The 19,461-nt window shown below is 42.5% G+C and overlaps 1 protein-coding gene across 2 annotated transcripts in view; it reads left to right on the forward strand.

The window, feature by feature from the left end:
- Positions 1 to 208: 208 nt before the first annotated feature.
- Positions 209 to 19,461, forward strand: part of SNAP25 (synaptosome associated protein 25) — an 84,019-nt gene continuing 64,766 nt past the window's right edge. The window contains exon 1 of one of the 2 annotated variants that reach the window (XM_039224922.1): positions 209 to 353. The gene's annotated coding sequence lies outside the window, so the exon portion shown is untranslated. The remainder of the gene's footprint in view (positions 354 to 19,461) is intronic. The other variant, XM_039224918.1, reaches the window with a different exon arrangement.

Below are 19,461 nucleotides of genomic sequence, written 5' to 3' on the forward strand. Positions count from 1 at the left end.
CGTCCCGTTTCAGGTGTTTATGAAAGACTACAGCACAAAGGTTTGCAGTAAAGCGCACCCGGAGCTGAGTCAAGCGGTCCGCACGTCTAGGCTCCTCCCCTCCCACCACCAGCTTCCATCCTCCCTCCGCCCTCCCCTCAACACACTTCCTCCCGCCCCTCCTGGAGAGGGCTATTAAAAGCTGCTGACGTCAAAAGGGACGGCCATCTTTGATGAGGGCAGAGCTCACGTTGCATTGAAGACGAAACCTCGGGGAGGTCAGGCGCTGTCTCTCCTTCCCTCCCAGCCCGGCGGCTCCTCCACACTTGCGACCTGCAGGGGCCGGGCGAACACCACCCTCTGAAGAAGCCAAGGTAAGGAGCCTCCACCTCAGTTCGTGGTTCTGGTTTTGGATGGCTACATAGCCAGAGGGGACCACAGCCGCGAAGACCAAGTGAGCTTGGGCAAATACAAGTATTTGTGCACCCAGGGTGCGGTATTCCGTGTGTGCGCGTCGGGATAGCTCCTGTCTGGGGCTTTATAAAGTATTTTCGAGGTGAGCTGCTTAGGGAAGGGAGGAATGGGGACACTGCGGATGGAGCGGTGGGGAGAAAGCGCAAGGAAACGTACAGAATAATAACTTACTCTTTCGAAACAGTAGTGGGACTCTCTCTCTTCCATCTTGCGATGCAGTTTTTAGAGATGTTTAGGCTACTGGGTGGTTTTTTTTTTTTTTTCCCTATATACCAAAACAAACAAACCCTGCCGTTCTGACCCTGTTAGTTTGACTATTGTCGTTAAGGCGCTATTATCCAGGGAAGAATTAGGGAGAGAGTAGGTTGTGGGAGCTGGGGAGGCGAAAGGAGAAGGGGGAGTTCCCGCCCCGGGCAAGCTGAGCAGCAGCAGCGGCGGCAGCCTCCATGCCCCGCGGACTTGATTTATGCCGCCTGCTCCACGTCAACTGCAGGCTGGCGGGAGGCGGGCGGGTCGTGCTGTGTGGGAGGGCTCTGCGGAGGGCTGGCGGGGGTGGGCTCGCCTCGGGGACTGCGGCGGCCCGCAGTCAGTCAGCACCCTGGACAGCAATACCGAGGGACCGCACAGGCGCCCGCGACCTTTCAGGACCGCGGACAGCGGTCGGCAGCAGCGCCGCATCTACCTGCGGCAGAGATGCCTGGCCAGAGCTGGGGGTTCAGGGCTGGAGGCCAAACTGCCTCTGTGAGACCCTGGTCTCACAAGACTCCCTAATAGAGAAGGCATGGTAGGTTAAATTTTTTTTAAAGGAAAAAATCCTTCCCACAGGACTCCTTTGCAGGCAGTTACCTGCTTTCATCATCAGCTCCTGCATAGCTTCAAAAAAATAAGTCTACTTGTGGAAATTTTCATGTTCCTCTCTACCCCTTTTTAGGCAGGAAATAAACAAATTAAAAAAAAATTTCCATTCATCTTCCAGTTGGATATCAAGGGTTTTGTTTGTTTTTGTTTTTAACACAGAGTATATCTGTCTACAGACCTTGGGTGCGCATGAATGAAGTATATATGAAGATGCCAACATGATCTGTTTACAGAAGTGATATATTTCCATATATATTTCTATTTGATAAAAAAAAAACAAAAAACATGGGGGTAGTTGAACTAAGCAGAATCAACTTTAAGAATGAAGCCCTCTACCTCTTCCTTCTCCCCCGTTCTTGTAATTCGGTATGAACATAAGCACGCACTCCCACAAATACATTTCTGAGAAATATTATTGGTCCTGTAGGGTGTAGATTTAATTTCTTTGGTCATGGTTTCAGAGTGAGTGGAAGTGTTTCCTATGGATATTGGTTATCTCAGTCTGCTAGTTTTTGATTTTGACATCTTTAAGACTGGTTTTCCTCAGGAAAATGCAACTGTGTCCTTCAGGCTAATGCAGGTGTTAGACTGAAACCGGACTCTGACCTAAAGATCTACTGCAATTTCTATTACGGCACTGCGGGATTTTGCTGAGACAGTGATAAGTACTTTAACCATTTTCTACTCTGAGGCTTGGGGCCTCTGAGTGAACACAAATTACCACAGGGATGTTTCCTGCTGTTTGATATAAATAAAATATGCATAAAATGGCCAGGAGCAAAACTGTGCTATTTGAATAGTTGTTAAGTAAGAGTAATAGCATAATAGGTAAGAATTTATGCAACGCATTAAAGAAACGCTGTCATGATCCTTTGAAAAGCCTCACAGTAAGATCTTGGATTGTTTTTGTTAGCCATAACTCCAATCATTTCTATACTAGAGTTGCTAAAATGCCCTGTCAATACAGAGAAAGTATTTTCATTCCCAGCTCTTCATTTCCTAGTTTTTTTTTTCAATTTTATATAACCATGTGTTTCCATGTATGTTGATCTGTTACTGTATATGGATGTAAAATCAGCATTCAGGGGTACGTAACTGTGTGGAAGAATTTTTTAACTCTGCAATCTGCAAACGAAATAAACAACTGTGTTTTAGTGATGGGAGGAGGGGAGAAAAAGGGGTAGGAGTCTTTGAAAATGCTTTGACTTCATGCTGCATGTCCAGACGGCCCTGCATAGTTGCGTCAAATGAAAAAGCCTAACGCTGCCGGAATTACGTGCTTGGACATTAGTAATTACTGCTGGGTTTGTTTGCTAGTGGAAGACTGGGGGGATGGGGGTGAGGTAGAAGACCGCAGTCAAGCTGGCAAAGGGCACAGTTCTGGGAAGAAGTGGCGATGTGCACAATTATGGAGCTAATTCTAGAACAGCTTACTGAGAAATTAAAGAAAAACATAATTGAGGCGTGAATTTAACATTTATATTATTGATAAGCCTTGGAGGAAAAAATGAAGAGATTTTCTCTTTTAAGTTTTAAGTTTTAAACATCCAGGGCAATACGGCAAGAAGAGGCAGGAACAGATGGACACAAGGATTGCCAGGAAACATTCATGTACACCTTCTGATGGTACCTGCTTGTTTGTTCATTGGCATTTTCTGCATTATCACCTTGGCATTCAGAATACAAAACCATTTATAATCTCCTTAACCTCTCCGTGGTAAAATCTCCCAAGAATTTATAATTTTATTTCTACTTTGTCAAACATGTATGACCATACATACACAAACACAGTAAACTGCCCCTTAATTAGCTTGTCTAAAGACATTCCTAAGTCTAAGTGATAACCCCAGAGTGATGATTATCAACCAGAAAACTGATATTTCTGTCAGTGACACCTCTTTCCATAGCAGCCAGCCTTCAGCAGAACATGCAGGTTTTGATGATTAGTAGAAATGAGAGGTAACTTGAGAAAGAGGTTGAGAGAGGAGACATGAAGGATAAAAATAGATCAATCTGCTTTTTATATGATGCACTATGAATAAACTATTTCTCTCACATTTGGAACTGCTTTTCAATTCTACAAAGGTAAGAAAATTGGTGTTGTCAGCATCAGCGTAGATACATTTCTGCAATGTCATCCCTTGTCAGCAAGGACCAACCTGATAGGAACATGTTGACCAATCAGTAAGTACCAGATACATAAATGAACTCCATGGAGTATATAAAGTCTCATATTTATATGATCTTTGACCTCGATAAGTTTAGCATGTAGCAATCTTAGTAAAAACAATAAATAATAAGATCAATAAGTAATACAAGAATGAAAATATAATACAACAGTAGAAGAAAAATCACGAGGGAGTATATAATTATTTGCCAAGTGAATGTGATCAGAAATAAGGAAGGCAATTTCTGAGGAGGACAGTGTTGCAGTGGACTCGAATGATCTGAGCAGGGCGGCAGGACTCCACTTGGCTTTTGGAGGTTGGAAAAGAGATCTTCCAAGTAAAAGTTATAGCATAGGTAGAACTACAGGTAAGGCAAACCCAAGTAATAGACAGCAAATGTCCATCCGTTTGGGTAGTGGGAAGCTTATGCTGAGGAAAACACTAGAACAGAGACAGACTTGAGGCCTTCAATGGAAGGAATACCATGCTGATGATTTGGCATTTTATCTTCTACTGTTGATTTCAGAGTAGAAGCTGATATAATAAAGTAACCAGGTCCTTTTTAACATCTGAGAATTGCTATTCACAGATTGGATTACATTTGCCTTCTTCCAGAAATAGGGGGGAGTAAATTGGTGTAAAGGATGATTAATTAAAAGAAAAAAAAGTAAGTCCTCATTGAGGCATCTTTTAAGATCCCTTTTCAGGATACACACAGACTTATGAGTCCTGGCCAGAAGTTAATTGTAAGTTTCAGATTTTCATTAGTGACTAGAACAAATTATTCAAGATGAGCACCTACCAGAGAGATTGAAAAGCAGGTCAGGAATCCAGGAATGAGAGTATGCAGAAGATATACTTGAATAATAAACATGCAGAACATATTTATCTCTCACACCTTTGGAGTATTCTGCATTATCAAATACACTGGCTAGCTAGATGAAAATAGGTGCCAGTTTTTCTGTGCATGTTTCAGGCAGCATGACACATGGAACTAGCCCCAAGTAGCTAAAACTGAACAACAACAGAAAAGCTATAGTAAATTTTTGGAAAACTGAGATGAGGTAGGCAGAATATAATATTTCTTTCCCTACCATCCTAGCTGACTTTGGCTGAGTACCCTCACTCCAGGGCTAGCTTGAGATCTGAACTATGCCTATTTCATTTTTAATCCTGTGGTTACTACTCACACAGCAGAGCTTCAGAATTCCAAATGCTGACAGAACTGCTGAACTGAAATAGTCAATGGCTTCATGTAGAGGAATAAGTGGTGGTTGCAGACATAGAGCTTGTTGCTATTTCAATTCTCACTCTGAAGTGTCAAGGGACTATCCTCATCTGTTCTTTACCAAAACACTGGCAGGAGAGACATCCTTAGGATAATATGTTGATTTCCAAGCTGATTCCCTGGGGGAAATTTGGAAATAGTGATGTTTCAAAGGAGGTCAAACTGGTAGTTATTGAACTGCATGCAGAGGGCCTTCTAAGTATCAAGTAAGAGGGAGGGAGGAGATACCACGTAGTAGTGGAGGAAGCAGGACTCGGTAAGTAGAGAAAGAGTTTTGAAAAAAAGATTAGTTGTAAAAGGGAAAAGATTTCAGAGAAATTTCTGGAGAGTTCTAGCTGCAACTTCAGAATTACAATCATTGCTATAACAATAATTGCTACTCCTTTCTACATAATTTTCTTCACCAGGATTTCAAAGCGCTTCACTCAATATAAAAGTATAACCAGTTTCTGATTTCTAAATGAATAATGCAAGTCACAGTTATAGTATGAGTTTATGTATGATATTAGATAACAATAAGGCATAGATCTGATTTAGAAGAACAGAGATAGCCAAAGCAGTGATTAATCAGAATAGGCCTATGGGGGAGAAGAGTGAGGCACTAATTCTAAAAGCTTTTACCTGTACTAGTTCATTGAATCTTCATAACATCCCCACAATAAGGGTACCATTATTATTTCTATTTTACAGATGAAGGAACTGAGGCAAAGAAAGGCTAAGAAACTTGCCTAAGATCACAGACCAGAGCCAGGATTTAAAAGCAATCACTGCGAGTCCAGAGACCAAGCTATTAACTATCTGTTATGCGACCGCTTGCATCATCCACATTTTTCTTATCGGTCAAATCAGGCACAGAGAATGTACATGATTTCTTTTCCAATATCTTTTCCCCCTCAATTGGGCTGCAGGGCATGATGTCAAGGATGCTTGCCAATCAGGAGCCAGGAGACCTGGTTCTAGCCCTGATGTCTGCTTGTAATTTCCTGTTCTGGAATCACACTATCTTTAAAAAAGTCACTCAACCACCAGTGAAACTCAGTTTGTTCATCTGTAGAATGACAGAACTGGAATAATATTTTCCAATATCCCTATCATTCAGAAGTTAATGAAATCAGTGCTGAAAACTCTGGGTAATAGGTCTGGGTCCAGTGACCTGTTGGTCTCAGCTGGCACTGCTTTAATATTGCTTCACTGCCTGATCTGACTCCCTCCCCCATTATAAGATTAATTTATATCCACAGCCTTCCTCCTCCTCAGCCTTTCTCTCTCTCTCTCCCCCAATAATTTCTTTGACACTACTTTTCTGAAGCCTTTCTGGTCAGACTTCAGAAATCCTCGCCATTTTCCTCAAAGCCCTGATCTGAGCCATTGCTGTTTTGGGGATCTTTCTTCCATCTCAATCAGATTTATTGCTGTCTGTCACAGACTAATTCCTACAACCTGCTTAACTTTTTATAATTCTTTTTCCAGTCTAATTAGCTGGGTTGTTTTTTCTCCCCTTTCTTGACCCCCTTTTGATGATCTCCTGTGTCTGACTTAAGACAGTTTATTAGCCACTATTGTTTCATTTCTCCTTTCTCTTCCTCTGCCACATAGAAAAAGAGAAGTAGACACTTTCGTAGGATCTGTGGGCTCTTAAGTATTTAAAAAGTAACAATTCCTTATGGCCTGAATCACATGATATTAGTAGCTAGCTAATCAATCACTAGGAGTGGGGAGTTAGAAGAACATTTCAAAAAAGCTTTGAGGTCAAGCCACAAGGAGAAGGGGAAGCTTTAAAGCCTAGGAGATTTAAAGTTCAGAGGCTAGCAGCTGGCAGTACAATGTTTATTAATTAAACTCATAATCACATGTGAATTAAAGTCCCATGTTCCAGAAAAGCCATGTTCTCCTTGTTGCTGCAATCCCATTCCTATTGCAATATTTCAGCATCTTTTCACCGAAGTAAAGCATAATATTATAAGAGGAGATCCTAATTGTTTTTCTTGCTGCTGACTCACAGAGGTTAGCCTCTGTAGTGATTAACTGACGATAAGAATAATTCTGTATCCCCAAAAAGAGATGGGGGGAAATCCTGTTTAAGGGCTCATGTTTCTTTTTAAATGCTTAACAGTCATTCTAGAGAAAGTCAGAGTGAATTGCAATGCCAGCACCGGATTGATGCTGAATGACAGCTGCACTAGATTTGTGGATTGTTTTCTGTGGTCATGGAAAAATATACATGATCCTCTTAGCTAGTAAAGGAAGCCAGATTCTGTTCCATGTGAAGTGGGGACTAGAACAACTCATTAATCTTTTCTTCTGCTTTTGGGTTTTTTGTTGTTCCTGTTGTTGAATTGATTTGGTTCCTCTTACCCAAAGATGGCCAATTCTTTTGTCTGAAATTGAGTCTGTTTGCACTTTCTGCTGACTCACCTCATCCATCTTCCAAAATGGTTCCTTTTATGCTTGAAGAGCAAGGATATATTCCTGCTAAAATGGGAGGTTCTACAAAATGACCATCTGGTCTCATCACTTCCAATATCCCAATAACACCAGTCACAGATTTTGAACTTGGGAGATGACTTTTCATGCCTGCAGGCTTGAGTGAGTGGCTTCTATTCTTTATTGATGGCAGCATATCAGAAAATGAAAGCCTCATATGTACCCGTTGGCCTCACCCCTATTTCAGAGAAAAACCTTGGGATAGCTCTGAGAATTCTGCAAGTTGGGCAGAGTCCCTTTCCTATGGAGAATCTTAGACAAAATTGCTGATTTCCTTTCTTCTATTCATCTTTTGTCCAATATAAAAAAATAATGACTGACAAATTGCAAAGCAGTCTATTTCTTGAATTTCTCTGCAGTTAGTCCAAGATTGGTCTGATGGCTAGCTAGAAGTAGTTCACACTGAGACTTCTCCATCAATAAACAGAAAGTAGAGGGAAATGAATGCCTGTGAGTCTGCTAGGAAGCCTATGTAATAATCCTGTCAAATGAATTTTTAATTTTAATGGGAAAGCCTATTGTAACTTCACTATAACACTAGAAATAGAGATAGCATTCCTCTTTTAGGCCAGAGAAATTGCTGAACATGTCTACTTTTTCCAGTTCCAAGATGACTACCCCTGTATTCTTCAAACATAATCAGCTGTCATTATGGCACTCTTATTAATTAATTAATTAATTCAACAAATATTTATTGAGCATCTGTCATGTGCCAGGAAAACACTGTACTGATTACTATAGAGCAGTAAATTAAAAATGCATGTTTCAGCCCTCAGTGCATTTTTCTGGGCATCCCCTTTTGAGGTATTATTATTTTAGAAGACATGTTCCACGTGGGATCCCTTTTTGAATCTAAGATATTAACCTATCTTAGAAAAGAACTTGGTTCTCTATTCAGTGTATACAAGTGATTGAAGGTTTTTACTGAGTGATCAGTATCCAGAGAAAGATTGCTACATCATAAACAGAATATATATTAAGAACCAGCCTCAGCCATCAAGGAATTTAGTAAATATCTAAGATACACCCCATGTAGATTTGTCTCTCTTGACATGTAATCGACTAGGATATCACCAAAATTTCCTTTAAGTATGTGTCTGTATGCCTGTATCCCATTCTATTAGGACCTCTTCCTATATAGATCATTTCCACCACTCACAGGGAAAACAGGTCAAGCTTTGAGGAACATGGTACCTCCTAGGCCAGAAAAAAACCTAGTGCTGACTATAAAGTTCATGGAGCAATACAAGAATAGGGTGACAGAGAGAAACAGCAGCATCTTTTCAATGACAGGACTTCCCAAGCCAATCCACTTCCCTCCTTTGAGAACTCTGTCTTGTTAAACAAGGTTCAAAGATTCAAGATCAAGTAGAAGTATGTGTTAATCCTTCAACTCTTGCTTTTAGAAATTTATCTCTTCTTACCGATGAGCAATGCTCCCATCTCCCTTATATGATTTATCACAGTGCTTTGTAATTACCTATTTATGCATTTCTCTTCCTTAACAGACTATAAAAGTTTTTGAAAGCAAGGGCAATATGTTAACCATCTTTGAACCCTTGGTACCTGTAACAGTACCTGTCACACACCAGGTATACAGGAAATGAATGAGTGAATGGGAATACCAACTGCCCTTTTGCAGAGAAAAGAATTCTACCACTGTAAGTAATTCCTCCTTTTACTGACCAAATGTTATGATTAAAACAACTCAGGAAGGTTGATTCACTCTAAATGTTGGAATGAAGTTATGTCCCAAGGAAGTACTTTTGTTCACCCCTTACTAGCTGCCAAACTTTGGCAAATAGTTTATTTTTCTGACCTGCTTTTTTATCTCCCGTGAATCAGGGGTTAAAATGCTAACAAAGAATCAGGTGATGCTCAAGCAAAGCATTGCTAAAAGCACATTTATATTCAGAGATGAAAAACCACTGCCTGTGAGTGATTTAAGTCAATTTCACATACAGAGCCAAGCTATTTGACATATATAAAATACACAGTTAAAATTCTTTGCTTTCCACTAAGATGAAAAAGATATTTAAATTTTTTTTTAATGTTTATTTATTTTTGAGAGGGAGACAGAGTGTGAGCAGGGGAGGGGCAGAGAGTGAGGGAAACACAGAATCCGAAGCAGGCTCCAGGCTCCCAGCTGTCAGCACAGAGCCAGACATGGGTCTCAAACTCACAAACCGTGAGATCATGACCTGAACTGAAGTTGGATGCTTAACTGACTGAGCCACCCAGGTGCCCCCAAAAAGATATTTTTGATGCTGCTGTCCATTCATATCATAGTCACCAGGGGGATAGATTGGTGGCTTCGTAGAATGGTGGCATGGTGGATACAAGATCTCCAAGTTGAGTTGTTCTCCCAGAAAATGCCCTCAAACACATCAGCTTCTGACTTTTCCTTTCACACATCCAGTGTTCTCTTACCTAGGGGAGAAAAATAAACTGAGGCATGACATGGTAAATGTCATGTCCCATTTGTCTTTAAGAAAAAGCTGTTATCAACTAAGCATTGAATTTTACATTTCTTTTTCCATAGTCCTTCTCATGAAACAAGTCTAAAACCCCTGGCCAGTTACCCAGTATCCTACTTCCTCCAGGTGGGAACACAGATACCACTTGATGATAATAAGAAAAAGGTAATTAACTTATTGAATGACTGTGGTATGGTGCACCAGACCCTTGAAATACAGTATCTCATTGAATCTCTATGGCAACCTAAATTCTAAAAGAGTTTAAAATTCTCATTTCTGACTGTGAAGTCTACGTTTTTTCCCACCACCTTATGAAATTTTCCTATGAGTTTTCCCAAGAGTTGCACAGAATCCACTGACATCTTCAAACAAAAAGCATGCTCCTGACATGCAGGACATGAGTCAGCAAAATCCAAGGAACTCAGTGCTCTGAGCTAAAAAGTCAAGTGGGATATGTTGGTATGAGTAACCAGGAGAAACTGAGTATCTGGAGAAGCTTATTAAGTGCTGGATTGAGAGAGATGGTTGCATACTTAGCCCATTTCTGCCACTTCAGTTATGTGACCGTGACCAACTTACTTAACCTGACCTGAGCCTCAGTTTTCACGTCTGTAAAAAGCAAGCAATAGCTTTTTACAGCAATAAAGAATAGTATTCTTTATTGCAGGTTATGTGATGGCCATTCTTTTCCTCTTTATAATGTTGAGTTTGCTTAAAGAAACAGGTCTTGGTATCACATTATTTTTTAGCTTGAGCGGCATGCATGATAAAATGGGAAAAATGTGTCAACAGTCTGATTTTTCTGTTTGGGGGAGGATTTTAAAAAATGCCTTTGAATAGCATCTTTGCTTTCAGAGTGGCTTTGTGATTCTCAGGATAACGTCTGGAGGCTAAAGAGGCTCAGTTACGGTTTAACTAAACGCTAGTCCCCTCTTGCTCGTTGCCTTGGGATTTAAACCTTTTAAGGAGTTAAAAAGAGATGGTATGCAAAATTTCCTACTATTCTTTATCTTAAGAAAAAGAAATTTGCTGTAAGCTATTTAGCAAATCGTTTTTAAAGCTACATCTGTTGGCTTCATTTTGTATTCAGCTTTGCGTTAGGTTTTTTTGTTGGGCAGGGTTGGATTCCTTACTGAATATTGTGTGTTTACATGTGTGTTTTTGTATGTGCACACAATATGCAGACAGAGAAGTGCAAACACAGACTCATTCCTGCTGCCAGCCTTGGGTACAAGATTCCCAAATGTCTCACCTCATTGTCAAAACCTTTAGGTTTATTCATAAGCCAATAAATAGAAAACCTGCACAGGCAACTTATATGAACTGCAAAATATATGTTTCTGAGTTATATTCACAGAATGATTTCTCTTCAAAGTTGGAAAAGGCCCCCCCAAACAACACTAACTATGGCCATGACTTCAGATTCTGCTTTTTGGGAGAATTCCTGTAAATCTAGGCTTATACAGGATAAGAGAGGTCTCTGCAAAAAATTTTTGAAGCCCACATTAGGTTTTGAGGATCTACTGTGTACTGGTTATTATATTATGGTCTACTGTAGCTAGTATTATATTTAATTTGTACACCAACATCCTAACTAGTGCATGTTATTTTCTATACTTGACTCAGAGAAGATACTCTTTGATCAAGGGCCTATCAAGGTGCTAAGTGCTGCCCCTTTCCTCTCCATGAACAGGCAGATACATAAACAGGGGTTAGTGTTTTTGTTTTAGTCTGATTAGGAAAAAAAAAATGGTTAAGACCAGCAGCCAGAATCAAACTAGTTCTCCTCCAATGCTAGGTATTGGGACCCACCCAAGGAGAAAGAGCTGCAGAGCTATGCGAAGTCAGACAGAAAGCTAGAATACCTAAGATCCTACCTCCCTCCTCCACCTCTCCCTCCCAAAGCACAGAACCTTTCTCAGGAGGTTTGCAGCTCGGAGGAGCAGAAAATGCAATCTTGCTACAAGCAGGCAGATCTGAGAGAAAAAAGCAAGTTGGCAGGGAGGAGGTTAGGAGCTCGTATCTTATAGACTACTTAAGCTGGGGTGGGAGGGGCAAATAAAGGAAGGGTTGGAGGGGATGGTGGAAACTATCTTCCCAGTACTGGTCTTCCCAAAGAGTAGAGGTTCCCATTTTAAGGGACAAGGTAGGAACTGATGAGTCTTTGAGCATCAGAAAATGATTCCTCCTTCTTCCACAGAGCTAATAAGAGAGAGAATTTGAATTTAAATTTAATATCTTAAGTGCAATATTACTGACCTTCTGCAATCAGTGATTCATTACTCTAGGACATTGGTTCTTAGACTATGGTCATTGGACCAGCAGCATCAGCATCATCTTAGAGTCTGGTAGAAATGCAGTTCTCAGCCTCCACTCCAAACCTACAGAATCTGAAACTCCAGTGGAATGAGGAGGGACAGAGTCTGTGTTTTCATCATCTCCAGGTGATTCTGAGACATGGTTAAGTTTGAGAACCAATGTCCTAGAGATCTTAGTAGCTCCTTCAAGTGTTCACATTCATCTTAAACTGGGTCTGATGGGGCTGAGGGGCTTCCCCTGTTCTCTACCTCACAAAAGCTGTGACCAGGTACTTAGAGAAGAACTATCCTGAGCCACTGGACTGAAGTCTCTACTCATCCTCTGACTTAGTAATAAAGATGCCTTTATTCTTGAGAATGAATTTGAAGGATGAGGAAGGTGAGCATCCAAAGCATGAAGATGGGGTTCTTCACTGGGGGACAGAGGGCTCCTTCATTCTACTTTTCTCCCCCTACAACAATGGCTCAATCTCTGGCTCCAAGAATCTTCCTTCAAAAACATATCAAAATTTAAAATCTCACCAAATGACAGGACCACCCCTTCTTTCTGCTGTGTCAGCCTGCAGCCTCTGCAAGTTACCAGAGAAGAAAATGTACCCACTGTGTAAAGATAAAGCAGTTTCCCATTGCTTTTCTTTTGGGCCCCACCATGAACTGTCATAGTATGGGGGGGTGCTATCCCCGTTCCACACATCCATGCAATCTCTTGTTTTCTCCTCTGGACCACAGCATGAACTGTCCTTGGAGAAAGGGTCCTTGTGGCTCATATCACCTCTTCTTTTCTGCCCTCCTCTCATGTAGAATCACACATTTGGGTTTCTGGGGCAGATCTTATACATGGCATTTTAAAAAAATGACAAATGACCAGGCCCAGAGATAAATTACTTACTAAAGTCACATGGTGAGCACTGCATCCAGCGCTCTTGACTCACAGCAGTGCCGCTTCTCTTGTCCTGGGCTGCCTTGATGCTTCTGCCTCCAACTCTTTCAAATTTCCTCTCTAGCACAAGTCCGCACTCCAGTCTGGACATCTTTCAGTCTGTTGGTACCCTCACAGGTCTTTGGCCTCAAATGGTGACCCAGCAACTGTAACAGCAAGGTAGGAACATTCCTATGGTTCTGAGCCACCAGCAGAGCTTCCTGAAAAGGTTGACTCTATTGCTTATGTCTGTTTGGCTTTGCACATGACAAAAACCCAAATGCAAACGGTTTGGGCAAAAATGCAGATGAATTGGCTCAGAGAATGTGAGTAAATGATTTGAACAGCCAAACCATGGGAAGGACAGAGAGGTGTTCAAACATGATTAAGGCTCTCGCTTTGCCTTCTGTCCTTGCTTCTTTCTGTACATTGACTTTCTCTTATTAAAAAGCCAGTTCCTCCTTCCACCTACCAGAAATATTGGCACCCAATCTGTACTTCCTACACATCCACTATGGAAAAGGCACTGCCATTTATTATCTGTGCCCCATGTTTAAAAATCTCAGGGAAAGACTTTGATTGGTCCAGCTTGGGCCAGGTGCCCAGCTTACACCAATGAGTTGTGAATGTGGAGTGTTATGGAAGAGTATGACTTACATGCTGGGACCACACAATTTGACTGGGGGAAGAACCAGGTTCTTAGCAAACATAATAAACCATATTATATGTCCTATATGCACAAACATACTTTTTGTCAGGTCACTTACCAAACAGTTGTATTAATTCAACCTGTAAGTGTTCAGTGATGCTTGTTTCTTTTTTCCAAATTGTTTCCCCCACTATGATCTAATTTTTAAAACTTTGTGGCAGCTTTGGAAGGAAAGATGGTAAAAGAAAAAAAATAACCATTTTTCAAACATAAAAACTAGAGCCTAAGAATTTGACTGCCCTGGAAAAGGCAGTCACATTAGTCAAAGGCAGAACCAGCTTAAGGATGAAGGTTGGCCAGATGTCCAGTTCTGCTCTTAATTAATGGATGGCAGACTAATGGCCCCTAGGCTTAATACTATCCAGAAATTTACTTTATTTGGCCAACGCTGTATTTGCAGATATCTTAAACATGAATGCCTTAAAGCAGGGTATTTCCTTTCCAATTTGCCAGAGCCTAACACTACACATCTTTATATACCTAGTTCAGTCCACATAGCTTTCTTATCTTCCAGCCCCTGTAGATATCTGAGTTTGCTTCTGCTGTGTACCAAAATTATGATATTCTTGGTGGTTCTGTACTGTCAGAATCAACCACAAGTAGAAGTTTCTTGGGTTATTTTGCCACAGTTTCTCCCTGCAGATGTCGTCATAAGTTATGTCAATTTTTGAGAGACCAGATTGGGCAAATAAATTGCACATAAATAAGACCAACCAATTTTTAAAAATTTGAATAGAATTAGCTTTTTGTTTTTTTCACTGACCCTGCTGGCAGTCCGGTGATGCTTATGAATCCCTTTGCAGAGTGACATTTTTTAATGTATAAACTAAAATACATAAGATTTCATAGGAAACAAATTGTATTGAAATACAGTTATCAATATATTTTTAAAATTTGAGATATAGTAATATATGGTCTTTTAAAAATTATAGCATCAAATAACAGTGAGTGAGTCTAATAACGACCACAATTTAAAAGTGGTGATGAAAATACATATTTTGAGAAAGATGTAACAACTGTGCGATGATATGAGGACATCTGTTGTTTCTACTGGTGCTGCATCAGGCTCTGGCACCACCTCTAGTCCTCCCAGTGTGAGAGTGGGAGAAAGCCAGTGGAGAGAAAGGAAGGGTAGATATATATGTCATATGGGCACAGGGGTTAGCTGGGGTTCCCTGAAAAGGTTGTTTCTCATTGTGTAACAAATTACCCCAAAACTTAGTGGCCTAAAGCAGCAATTTCTTATTGCTCATGGGCAATAGATGCTCATGGACAATAGATAGATTGATCATGGGCAAGGGTTTTAATTAGGTGGTTCTTCAGTCAGCTGGTAGATTGGCTGGGGTCTTCTTCATCTGTAATGTCCTCATTTCCATGAATGGTAGTTGGTACTGGCTGTTGATTATGGTGACAGGAGACTAGACCACATACCTCTCATCATCCAAAAACAGAAAGGGCAAGCACCAATATGTAAGCACTCTTCAGGTCTGTTTAGGCCACATTTGCTATTGTCCCATTGGCCAAGGTAAGTCTCGTGGCCAAGCATAGAGTCAGTATGGGAGGGGGCCACCCAAAATTATGGACATTGAGAGGGGAATTATTACAACCATTTTTGCAAAATTGTCTGCCACAGCCCCCACCAAACTTGGGAGCATTAGTCAGAGAAAGCCCTTCCATCTGCCATGGGCTGGGCACTAGGCTCTCACTGTCCATCCTGGGGTTACATAACTTCCACTACATACCATAAACCAGGGGATTTAGACATGGATTATTATTACTCTGCCAGAGTTAGAGCCCTTGGGGTTAAGTTTCGGATATCTTTGGGTCAAGAAGGCACCTGAAACATCTCACTGGATCTCTCCGAAGTAACTAAACAACCACAGACCCAGATGTCTGGTAAATTCAGGGGGTAGTCAAAAGGAAAATATTCTCTGAACATTGAGGATCTGGATTCAAACTGGTAAATATAAACCGCACACTCACATCACCTTTTTATTGTTTTGTGATGACATTTCTTTATCTGAAATTTCTCCTGGGCTTGCCTTGGTGGGGGCAGTTGTATTTCAAGTTTTTTTTTTTTTCTCTTTCTTTCCAGAAACCCTCCCCTATTTAAGCAAACTCCGCTTTCTCCTCTAATTGCAAGAGCTCCCCATAATGGTAGAAACAATTCTCAGCCAGCCCTCTGCCCAGTAAGAGCTTTCGAAATGGGAACCCAAGGGAGGAGGCAGTGGAAAAAACCCTGAAGGTTTTTCAACTGTGCTGCTGCGTCATGGAAAAGAAGCCAGGCACCTGCCTTGGTGCCTCACAGCAGGCCCCACCAGAGCTTTCGTCTTAGTCATTCTGTAGATGAACAGGGGATGTCTGACTCACCCAGCTGTCTAGTCCGGCACTTCAAAGAGCATTCTGAGTCCTGTGTTCAGTCCTTTTCTCAGCTCACTTTAGGTATCAGATGGCAGACTCCTGAGGATCAGACCTCGAGCAGAAGAATTGTTCACTGTTTCTGATCCTGTACCAGCTTCCTTACTGAGCTCCCTTCCTCTCCCCCTGCAAAATTTAAAGGTTCCTATATTCTTCAGTCAGAATGCTATCTTAGGTTGGGTCCTCCCAGAACCCGACCCTGAGGAAGGATATGAGTGCACATAGTTTACTTGAGAGGTGATCCTAGGGATCACCGGTAGGTGAGCAGGGAAACAAGAATGAGGAGGAAGCCAATGAGCGTTAGTGAGCAGGTTACGAGCTACTGGGGCTTAGGCCTGAATTACTTTGTTTCTAGGGCAAGGAATCTGGAGTATTGGTGAACCAGCTCCCATCCTTCAGTGGCTAAGGGCCATTCCCAGGAGTATAAACTTGCATCCAGCCCTGTGGAAGGCTAAGCCTACTCCAGAGACTAGAGAAATCCCCACTGCAGTGAGTCATAGCTTGGGTAGAGAACCTCAGAATGTACAGGAAAGGTGGATGCCAAGGAGATACAGGTGGAGCATTAAGAATGGCTCCTACAATTTTGCTGACTGTCATCTCCAGATACCCCAAGCTTCACAACACCTGTCTCCAGCTTTGGCACATGGATGGTTTAGTCCTGTGTTTATTCAACAGCTATTCATTGGGCTCCTGCTGGGTACAATTTATTTGGCACCTATGTGCTAGGCAGTAAACTAAGGTTTTTGCATACATCATCTCATATGATTCCCATGACAACCTGTGATGAGGAATTATTAGTTTCATTTTATAGATGAGAAACCTGAGTTGCAGTGAGGTTAAGTAAATTCTCTTAAGTCCCTCAGCTTAAAATGGAAGAGCTGAGATTGCCATCATGGCTCCACTTCAGGTCTCAGCCCCGCCCAGTATATCCCCGCCCCGTAAGGTCAGGAGACCATTCTGCTGATTTGAGAGAAGGCTCAGCCACGCCCAGCCCGGTACCACCGTTTTCCAGAATCCTTCCCCTCTTCCCTCTTTGTCCTGTTCTCAAGCTGGCTCCAGAGAAATAATTCCTGCCCCTTTAGTGTTCCAACCCTTTCTCAGGGCAGTAGGCTGTAGCCTCCCACCCTCCAGGCCCCGGACCCCGAGCATGATGACCTCTTTCTCCAACCTCATCACATTTTTGACTCTCTAGGTCCTAAACTCACACTTGCCCACAATCTGTGCTCCTCTAACCAGCATCCCTTAGGCACTTTGGCAGGTTTTGGTGCTTCTAGTATCCTGCTGAAGGAATCAGAGAATCATCTCTTCCTGACATCTTGTGACTTTAGGGCTGATTTCACTTGTGGGCCCCAAGCAAAAGGGCACCATTTTGTTTTGAGCAAAGGTTTGATTTTGAGCAAAAATGCAAGTCCCAATTTACTGTTGTTAATATTTTAAAAATAAAATGGCATGAGGTGAGGACCAGGAGAGGGGGTGGGAGGAAGGCATCAGCTCTCACAGTCCCTGGAGGACACCCTGCAGAAAACACAGAGCTGCAGCTTCCAGGCAGCAGAGAACTATAAACGGGGGCAGGTGGGGTGCAGAACACAGCACCATTTTGGGGATAATATGTCTGGCTTCATTAGTGCATTCCATCATTTTGAAAAATGGTGTCAGTAGAGCACCAGTGCCAATACCACACTGGTGAGTGGTCTGTTCTCTCCACCTCTCTAGTTGGTCAAGTTGGAACTGTGTTCTAGAAGTAAAACAACGTGGCTGAGGTCTATGATGGAAAGTGGCTTGTTGTAGATCAGTGAGTGTAGATGTTATACCAACGGTCCAGCTAGACCACATAAGTGACAACATCCAAAGTGTCTTAGCAGAGAAGGAAGAGTAGGGATCTTGGGTCATTCAGGCCTAGTTTTGAACCCCATCTTGGATCCCAACTCTCAAGGCACTTTGGAACCATGCTGTGCCAGCTTTGTGTGTGGGGTATGTTGTAGAATCAGGGACACTCAAGCTGGAAGAAATGTTGGGAAGCCTCCAACCCCAAACCCTCACTCACAAGTAAAGATACTGTTGTGACTTTGTTAAATTAACCCTTGTTAAGTTGAGTCCCCACAGTACACCACAGTACCCATGAGACTTCCCTAAGTGGAGGAGCAGAAGGAGACTGGAGCGGGTAGAAGCCCTCTGATTTCAGTAGGCAGCACCGGGAATGCACCGAGGCCTTTCTGGAACTCTGATGCATTTCTTACTTAGTGCTGTGTACGCTATTACTTCAAAACCAGAAGCCACAAGCAGCACACAGTTATTACCTCACGGTGTCCGTGGGTCACGTGTGAGGGCATGACGTGGCTGGGCTTTGTGCTCAGGCTCTCACAAGCTACCGGGGCTTCATTCTTATCTGGAGCCTGAAGTCCTTTTCCAAGCTAATTCAGATTTTTGGTGGAATTCAGTTCCTTGCGTGGTAGGGCTGAGGGCCCAGTTACCTGGCGGGCTCTCAGACAGGTACCATCCTCAGTTCCTTACCGCATTGCCCCCGACAGGCCCTCTCACGACATTGCAGTTTACTTCTTCAAGGCCAGCAGCAGAATTTTTTCAGGAGGGACCAGCACCTTCTTTTCAGGGCTTTCACCCGATCAGGCCAGGTCCACACCCAGATAATCTCCCATTCAACAGTCTCAAAATCAACTGATTGGGGACCTTAATTACACATGCAGAATCCCTTTACCTTTTCCATATAACATAACCTAATTACAGAGTGACATCTTGTCATATTCACGGATGCCACCCACACTCAGTGGGAGGAGATTCCACACAGAGCCTGTGTGCCAGGCGTGGGAATTGTGACAGCCATCTCAGAATTCTGCTTCCCACACTAGGGAAAGCCCAATTCTTCCTCCTTCAGCCGTCTACATGCCCCCACTCCGGAAAGCACCTGGATCCATATCACGCGGTCAGGGGCCTCCCAAATGATCATTTCTCAGCTGCCAGGCCTCATTCTGAACTGGGTAGTTTTGATGTTTGCAGACCTGCCTGCTGGCCTGTGTTGGGGCCCGCGTGCATTTTCCTGACCTTGATTGCCTCAATCCGCAATCATCATTCCAGAAGAGATGAGGCTTACAGAGTCCTGGAAGAGCAGGCAGGGGGTCCTAGAGGATTTGACTTTCAGTGTTTGCTGTTAGCGTCCTGCAGAGTGATGCCGATGGCTCCCATCACTCTGTGGGTCCAGCAATCACTGCGGGGAGGGGAGGTTCCTGGCATGAGCTGCGAAAACGCCTCTGGGAAGCAACTGCTGGGGGTGATAGAGATGTCCTGCAGCCTTGCTGAGCTTCCTCAGAGCCACTCTGAGGTCTCCCACTCCCCTCATGGGAGGTCAGTGTGGCT

The sequence above is a fragment of the Hyaena hyaena genome, unplaced genomic scaffold, assembly GCF_003009895.1.
Source record: "Hyaena hyaena isolate Hyena2069 unplaced genomic scaffold, ASM300989v1 scaffold_16, whole genome shotgun sequence".
Taxonomy (NCBI): Eukaryota; Metazoa; Chordata; class Mammalia; order Carnivora; family Hyaenidae; genus Hyaena; species Hyaena hyaena.